A 9,477-nucleotide genomic window follows, 5' to 3' on the forward strand; every position below is an offset into this window, starting at 1 on the left:
ATATAGTCCTTAGTCTGCCCTGTTCCACTTGTCCACATGTCCGTGGTTAAGTGGACATTGTGTACAACGGCATTTTTCAGGACACTGAGGACACTTTTTCTGACGTTTCTGTACAGTCTCGGTATCGCCTGCCTAGTGAAGTGGAATCTAGACGGGATTTGGAACCGGGGACACACTACCTCCATCAATTGTCTAAATCCCACTGCACTAATGGCGGATACCGGATGCACGTCTAACACCAACATAGCAGTCAAGGCCTCAGTTATACGTTTTGCTTCAGGATGACTGCTGTCGTACTTCATCCTCCTCGCTAAGGACTGTTGGAGGGTCAATTGTTTAGTAAAAGTAGTGGTGTTCCTACTTCCTCTCTGGGATGATGAACGACTCCCAGCAGCAGCAACAGCAGCAGCGGCAGCAGTAGGCGTAGCAATGCAGGATCCTCCGGAGGAATCCCGGATAGGAGAGTCAGTCATGCCAGTGACATGGCCTGCAGGACTACTTCCGATCCTGACTAAGGAGGAAATTGACGAGGAGGGAGTTGACGGTGTGGTTTGCAGGCGCTTGGATACAACAGGACAACGGGATTTAGGTGTCCCTGGACTGCTTACGGTCTTAGCCAAAGTTTCTGAACTTGACAGTAACTTTTTATGAACGCGCTGCAGGTGCCGTATAAGGGAGGATGTTCCTAGGTGGTTGACGTCCCTACCCCTACTTATTTCACCTTTACATATGGTACATATGGCAAGACAGTTGTTGTCCGGATTTGGATAGAAATATTGCCAGACCAAAGAGGTGGAATGTTTGGTCTTCTGCCCAGGCATGACCATCCCACGGACAACAACTGTCTCCCCCGGAGCCTGATTTAAACAAACCACATCATCAGAATCCTCCTCGCCAACCTCCTCAGCGCCAGCTACACCAGTATCCTCATCCTGTTGTACTTCAACAGTGACATCTTCAATTTGCATATCAGCAAGTGGACTGTGGGTGCTCCTTTCAGCACTTGCAGGGGGCATGCAAATGGTGGAAAGAGCCACCTCTTCCCGTCCAGTGCTGGGAAGTTCAGGCATCGCAACCACCACCACACTTGGACTCTCCTTGGGGATTTGTGATATCTTCTTAGAAAGCACAGTTCTTCGCTGTGCTTTTGCCAGCTTAACTCTTTTGATTTTTTTAGTGGGAGGAGGGCTTCCATCGTCAAGTGAAGCTGAACCACTAGTCATGAACATACTAGGGATCGACCTTAGCCGTTCCTTGCCACTCCGTGTCGTAAATGGCATATTGGCAAGTTTACATTTCTCTTCAGCTGATTTAAATGTCTTTTTCAAGGTCATTTTCCTGAACTTTGCCATTTGGGATTGTATGTGCCCTCTACTATGACATTGGGCATCGGCCTTGGCAGACGACGTTGATGGCATGTTATCGTCTATGTCGTGACTAGTGGCAGCAGCTTCAGCACTAGGAGGAAGTGGTTCTTGATCTTTCTCTATTTTATTTTTATCGGAGAAAGTTTGGTCCTCCATTTATGTTATATCGATTTGATATATACGTGCGGCTAAACACAGAAAATTATTTTTTTTTTGGTTTGGACTGGAGTGTACTTTGGGGGTTACAGCACCCTTTAACGGTCAAGCCAGCCGGCCCTTTACTTATGACACAGGCGCACGCTTGGCACTACTTTGTTGATGCACGTGCGGCTACTGCGCACACAATTCACAAACACAGAAAATAATTTTTTTTTTTGGTTTGGACTGGAGTGTACTTTCGGGGGTTACAGCACCCTTAACGGTCAAGCCAGCTGGCCCTTTACTTATGACACAGGCGCACGCTTGGCACTACTTTGTTGATGCACGTGCGGCTACTGCGCACACAATTCACAAACACAGAAAATAATTTTTTTTTTGGTTTGGACTGAGAGTGTACTTTGGGGGTTACAGCACCCTTTAACGGTCAAGCCAGCCGGCCCTTTACTTATGACACAGGCGCACACTTGGCTCTACTTTGTTGATGCACGTGCGGCTACTGCGCACACAATTCACAAACACAGAAAATAATTTTTTTTTTGGTTTGGACTGGAGTGTACTTTCAGGGGTTACAGCACCCTTAACGGTCAAGCCAGCCGGCCCTTTACTTATGACACAGGCGCACGCTTGGCACTACTTTGTTGATGCACGTGCGGCTACTGCGCACACAATTCACAAACACAGAAAATAATTTTTTTTTTGGTTTGGACTGAGAGTGTACTTTCGGGGGTTACAGCACCCTTTAACGGTCAAGCCAGCCGGCCCTTTACTTATGACACAGGCGCACGCTTGGCACTACTTTGTTGATGCACGTGCGGCTACTGCGCACACAATTCACAAACACAGAAAATAATTTTTTTTTTGGTTTGGACTGAGAGTGTACTTTCGGGGGTTACAGCACCCTTTAACGGTCAAGCCAGCCGGCCCTTTACTTATGACACAGGCGCACACTTGGCTCTACTTTGTTGATGCACGTGCGGCTACTGCGCACACAATTCACAAACACAGAAAATAATTTTTTTTTTGGTTTGGACTGGAGTGTACTTTCAGGGGTTACAGCACCCTTAACGGTCAAGCCAGCCGGCCCTTTACTTATGACACAGGCGCACGCTTGGCACTACTTTGTTGATGCACGTGCGGCTACTGCGCACACAATTCACAAACACAGAAAATAATTTTTTTTTGGTTTGGACTGGAGTGTACTTTGGGGGTTACAGCACCCTTTAACGGTCAAGCCAGCCGGCCCTTTACTTATGACACAGGCGCACGCTTGGCACTACTTTGTTGATGCACGTGCGGCTACTGCGCACACAATTCACAAACACAGAAAATAATTTTTTTTTGGGTTTGGACTGGAGTGTACTTTCGGGGGTTACAGCACCCTTAACGGTCAACCCAGCCGGCCCTTTACTTATGACACAGGCGCACGCTTGGCACTACTTTGTTGATGCACGTGCGGCTACTGCGCACACAATTCACAAACACAGAAAATAATTTTTTTTTTGGTTTGGACTGGAGTGTATTTTGGGGGTTACAGCACCCTTTAACGGTCAAGCCAGCCGGCCCTTTACTTATGACACAGGCGCACGCTTGGCACTACTTTGTTGATGCACGTGCGGCTACTGCGCACGCAATTCACAAACACAGAAAATAATTTTTTTTTTGGTTTGGACTGGAGTGTACTTTGGGGGTTACAGCACCCTTTAACGGTCAAGCCAGCCGGCCCTTTACTTATGACACAGGCGCACGCTTGGCACTACTTTGTTGATGCACGTGCGGCTACTGCGCACACAATTCACAAACACAGAAAATAATTTTTTTTTTGGTTTGGACTGGAGTGTACTTTCGGGGGTTACAGCACCCTTAACGGTCAAGCCAGCCGGCCCTTTACTTATGACACAGGCGCACGCTTGGCACTACTTTGTTGATGCACGTGCGGCTACTGCGCACACAATTCACAAACACAGAAAATATTTTTTTTTGGTTTGGACTGGAGTGTACTTTCGGGGGTTACAGCACCCTTTAACGGTCAAGCCAGCCGGCCCTTTACTTATGACACAGGCGCACGCTTGGCACTACTTTGTTGATGCACGTGCGGCTACTGCGCACACAATTCACAAACACAGAAAATATTTTTTTTTTTGGTTTGGACTGGAGTGTACTTTGGGGGTTACAGCACCCTTTAACAGTCAAGCCAGCCGGCCCTTTACTTATGACACAGGCGCACGCTTGGCACTACTTTGTTGATGCACGTGCGGCTACTGCGCACACAATTCACAAACACAGAAAATAATTTTTTTTTTGGTTTGGACTGGAGTGTACTTTCGGGGGTTACAGCACCCTTAACGGTCAAGCCAGCCGGCCCTTTACTTATGACACAGGCGCACGCTTGGCACTACTTTGTTGATGCACGTGCGGCTACTGCGCACACAATTCACAAACACAGAAAATAATTTTTTTTTTGGTTTGGACTGGAGTGTATTTTGGGGGTTACAGCACCCTTTAACAGTCAAACCAGCCGGCCCTTTACTTATGACACAGGCGCACGCTTGGCACTACTTTGTTGATGCACGTGCGGCTACTGCGCACGCAATTCACAAACACAGAAAATAATTTTTTTTTTGGTTTGGACTGGAGTGTACTTTGGGGGTTACAGCACCCTTTAACGGTCAAGCCAGCCGGCCCTTTACTTATGACACAGGCGCACGCTTGGCACTACTTTGTTGATGCACGTGCGGCTACTGCGCACACAATTCACAAACACAGAAAATAATTTTTTTTTTGGTTTGGACTGGAGTGTACTTTCGGGGGTTACAGCACCCTTTAACGGTCAAGCCAGCCGGCCCTTTACTTATGACACAGGCGCACGCTTGTCACTACTTTGTTGATGCACATGCGGCTACTGCGCACACAATTCACAAACACAGAAAATAATTTTTTTTTTTGTTTGGACTGGAGTGTACTTTGGGGGTTACAGCACCCTTTAACGGTCAAGCCAGCCGGCCCTTTACTTATGACACAGGCGCACGCTTGGCACTACTTTGTTGATGCACGTGCGGCTACTGCGCACACAATTCACAAACACAGAAAATAATTTTTTTTTTGGTTTGGACTGGAGTGTACTTTCGGGGGTTACAGCACCCTTAACGGTCAAGCCAGCCGGCCCTTTACTTATGACACAGGCGCACGCTTGGCACTACTTTGTTGATGCACGTGCGCCTACTGCGCACACAATTCACAAACACAGAAAATAATTTTTTTTTTGGTTTGGACTGGAGTGTACTTTCGGGGGTTACAGCACCCTTTAACGGTCAAGCCAGCCGGCCCTTTACTTATGACACAGGCGCACGCTTGGCACTACTTTGTTGATGCACGTGCGGCTACTGCGCACACAATTCACAAACACAGAAAATTATTTTTTTTTTGGTTTGGACTGGAGTGTACTTTGGGGGTTACAGCACCCTTTAACGGTCAAGCCAGCCGGCCCTTTACTTATGACACAGGCGCACGCTTGGCACTACTTTGTTGATGCACGTGCGGCTACTGCGCACACAATTCACAAACACAGAAAATATATAATTTTTTTAGCACTTGGGGGGAGCACCCCTGATGGACAGAGCACCCCCTGGACAACACTACAGCACCCCTTTAGGACTGGGACACTGCACAGGACTTTGGAGTGGACACAGCCCCTATGGAGAACTGACTGCACAACACAGTCCAGCCAGCCCCTATGGACTTTGAAGTAGTGGACACAGCCCCTATTAACAACAGCAGCACAACACAGCCAGCCCCTATGGACTTTGAAGTAGTGGACAACAGCAGCACTACACTACACTACACAGCCCTAACTCCCACCCTCCCTCTTCACTGTCCACAGCCGAGTGAGACAATGGCGCCGACGCGGGTACCTTATATAGGATCCAAAACCCGCGAGACTCGGAAGGCAGGATGATGACGTTTTGCCTCGATTTCAGATCCAAGTCAGGCGGGAAAAGTCGAGCCTGACTCGGATCGGACTCGGATCGGGGGGGCTCGGATTTCAGAAATCCGAACCCGCTCACCCCTAGTCATTACCCGTACAGTACAAGCTGACAATAACGGCACGTCATTACCCGTACAGTACAATCTGACAATAAGGGCACGTCATTACCCGTACAGTACAAGCTGACAATAAGGGCACGTCATTCCCCGTACAGTACAGGCTGACAATAAGGGCACGTCATTACCCGTACAGTACAAGCTGACAATAAGGACACGTCATTACCCGTACAGTACAAGCTGACAATAAGGGCACGTCATTACCCGTACAGTACAAGCTGACAATAAGGACACGTCATTACCCCTACAGCACAAGCTGACAATAAGGACACGTCGTTACCCGTACAGCACAAGCTGACAATAAGGACACGTCGTTACCCGTACAGCACACGCTGACAATAAGGACACGTCGTTACCCGTACAGCACACGCTGACAATAAGGACACGTCGTTACCCGTACAGCACAAGCTGACAATAAGGACACGTCGTTACCCGTACAGTACACGCTGACAATAAGGACACGTCGTTACCCGTACAGTACAAGCTGACAATAAGGACACGTCGTTACCCGTACAGTACAAGCTGACAATAAGGACACGTCGTTACCCGTACAGTACAAGCTGACAATAAGGACACGTCGTTACCCGTACAGTACAAGCTGACAATAAGGACACGTCGTTACCCGTACAGTTTAAGCTGACAATAAGGACACGTCGTTACCCGTACAGTACAAGCTGACAATAAGGACACGTCGTTACCCGTACAGTACAAGCTGACAATAAGGACACGTCGTTACCCGTACAGTACAAGCTGACAATAAGGACACGTCGTTACCCGTACAGTACAATCTGACAATAAGGGCACGTCATTACCCGTACAGTACAAGCTGACAATAAGGGCACGTCATTCCCCGTACAGTACAGGCTGACAATAAGGGCACGTCATTACCCGTACAGTACAAGCTGACAATAAGGACACGTCATTACCCGTACAGTACAAGCTGACAATAAGGGCACGTCATTACCCGTACAGCACAAGCTGACAATATGGACACGTCATTACCCCTACAGCACAAGCTGACAATAAGGACACGTCGTTACCCGTACAGCACAAGCTGACAATAAGGACACGTCGTTACCCGTACAGCACACGCTGACAATAAGGACACGTCGTTACCCGTACAGCACACGCTGACAATAAGGACACGTCGTTACCCGTACAGCACAAGCTGACAATAAGGACACGTCGTTACCCGTACAGTACACGCTGACAATAAGGACACGTCGTTACCCGTACAGTACAAGCTGACAATAAGGACACGTCGTTACCCGTACAGTACAAGCTGACAATAAGGACACGTCGTTACCCGTACAGTACAAGCTGACAATAAGGACACGTCGTTACCCGTACAGTACAAGCTGACAATAAGGACACGTCGTTACCCGTACAGTTTAAGCTGACAATAAGGACACGTCGTTACCCGTACAGTACAAGCTGACAATAAGGACACGTCGTTACCCGTACAGTACAAGCTGACAATAAGGACACGTCGTTACCCGTACAGTACAAGCTGACAATAAGGACACGTCGTTACCCGTACAGTACAAGCTGACAATAAGGGCACGTCATTACCCGTACAGTACAAGCTGACAATAAGGGCACGTCATTACCCGTACAGTACAAGCTGACAATAAGGGCACGTCATTACCCGTATAGTACAAGCTGACAATAAGGGCACGTCATTACCCGTACAGTACAAGCTGACAATAAGGGCATGTCATTACCCGTACAGTACAAGCTGACAATAAGGACATATTATCCGTACAGTACAAGCTGACAATAAGGACACATCATTACCCGTACAGTACAAGCTGACAATAAGGACACGTCATTACCCGTACAGTACAAGCTGACAATAAGGACACATAATTACCCATACAGTACAAGCTGACAATAAGGACACGTCATTACCCGTACAGTACAAGCTGACAATAAGGACACGTCATTACCCGTACAGCACAAGCTGACAATAAGGACACGTCATTACCCGTACAGTACAAGCTGACAATAAGGACATGTCATTACCCGTACAGCACAAGCTGACAATAAGGACATGTCATTACCCTTACAGCACAAGCTGACAATAAGGACACGTCATTACCCATACAGTACAAGCTGACAATAAGGACACGTCATTACCCGTACAGTACAAGCTGACAATAAGGACACGTCATTACCCGTACAGTACAAGCTGACAATAAGGACATATTAGTAAGGTCTGCTGATAGGACAGTCTGTGATCTCTGTGCCAGGTACATGACATATTATATCCCCTTCTACCAATGATCTTATTACTGACCATGTATTAGCCCTGACTCAGCTATCGCACAGTAACTCTCTTCTCTCTCGGGCTAGTAATGATTATAGTCAGTGGAATGTGGCTTTTATACCTTGTGTCACTATGTACAAACGTATTACTACAATCCTAATACTCTGTTACAGGAGCTCTGTGCACAGTTACTGGGTGTGTAACTATATTTCCTTGTAACATAGAGATCTACACCTGAGAGACTGACATTATACATCTAAGTGCATTGGTTTGTTTTATGTGTTATTGTCTATAATAAATGTAATGTGTTATTATTATATACTCTTACCTCACTCCTATTATATAATAACACCTGACAGCACAACCACAATCTCCCCTGACTCCCTGAGCTGAGACTGTCTGTCAGGGCGTCTTGTTATCCTGAGCAATAGAGACTCTCTCAGAGACAGCCAGTGGCTGTGACAGTCCCCAGATCCTCAGAGTGTCACTGATTATCCCCCAGGACATGTCTCACCCCACCCTACGCTGCACACACACGGCCGGCAGGCTGGTCACACATGTAACATACATCTGAGGTGCCGTCATTTGTCATTTCATCATTTGTGCAGAGTGACTGATGGGATTCTGTATTGTGTAACCCTTTGTGTGTCCCCTGGGCTGTCTGCTGTCCTATCCCTGTGTTATTAACCTCTTCTGTTCCCTTCCCCCTCCCCTGTGTTACTGACACCTCTGTACAGCTGTTACACCCCCTGTTGTGTGCTCTGTATTCCTACGTTACTTCCCCTCTCCCCATATCTGCACCCCTCCTGCTCTCCTGTGTACTCTCCCCTCACACCCCTGTTATCTGTATGACCTCAGTATAGTCACAGACTCTCTCAGTATCTGGAATAAATGTAAAACAAAAGTAAAAAATCCCCAAATCCCTAATTCATGTGTTTGTAAAAGATTCACGTGGAGCAAATTGCACCAAATCTGTGTCTGGGAGGAATAAGACCCCCGGCCAGGAGAGGAGCATTGGTGTAACCTTATACAGTACAGCATTGTGTGATGGCCTCTGAGGAGCCTTATGGGGCTGGGTCACAGGACCCTCTGACAGACACTGACCAGGGCTCTATGGCTGGGGGAAAGGGGAGACTTACTGGTCACTCAGTGTTACATGTCTGACTGTGTTATGTGTTCTCTGTGATATTTATTATATTTATTCCTAGATAATCCTGCTGTGAGGAACCAAAGTCTTTATTACACATCACACGTTCTGTATTCTCACTGATTCATTGAAGATGGACAAGGACGGGAGTCACAGGACTGAGAGGATCTTACATCTCACCCTGGAGATCATCTACCTGCTGACTGGGGAGGTGAGAGGGTCTGGGGGTGTCACAGTGACATCACTTATATCTATAGTAATAATACAGGGAGATGACTTGGGAGGTGAGAGGGTCTGGGAGTGTCACAGTGACATCACTTATATCTATAGTAATAATACAGGGACATGACTGGGGAGGTGAGAGGGTCTGCATATGTCACAGTGACATCACTTATATCTATAGTAATAACCGAGCAGCAGGGAGCCAGTCTCGGATT

The sequence above is a fragment of the Taudactylus pleione genome, unplaced genomic scaffold (assembly GCF_031769625.1).
Source record: "Taudactylus pleione unplaced genomic scaffold, aTauple2 ptg000459l, whole genome shotgun sequence".
Lineage (NCBI taxonomy): Eukaryota > Metazoa > Chordata > Amphibia > Anura > Myobatrachidae > Taudactylus > Taudactylus pleione.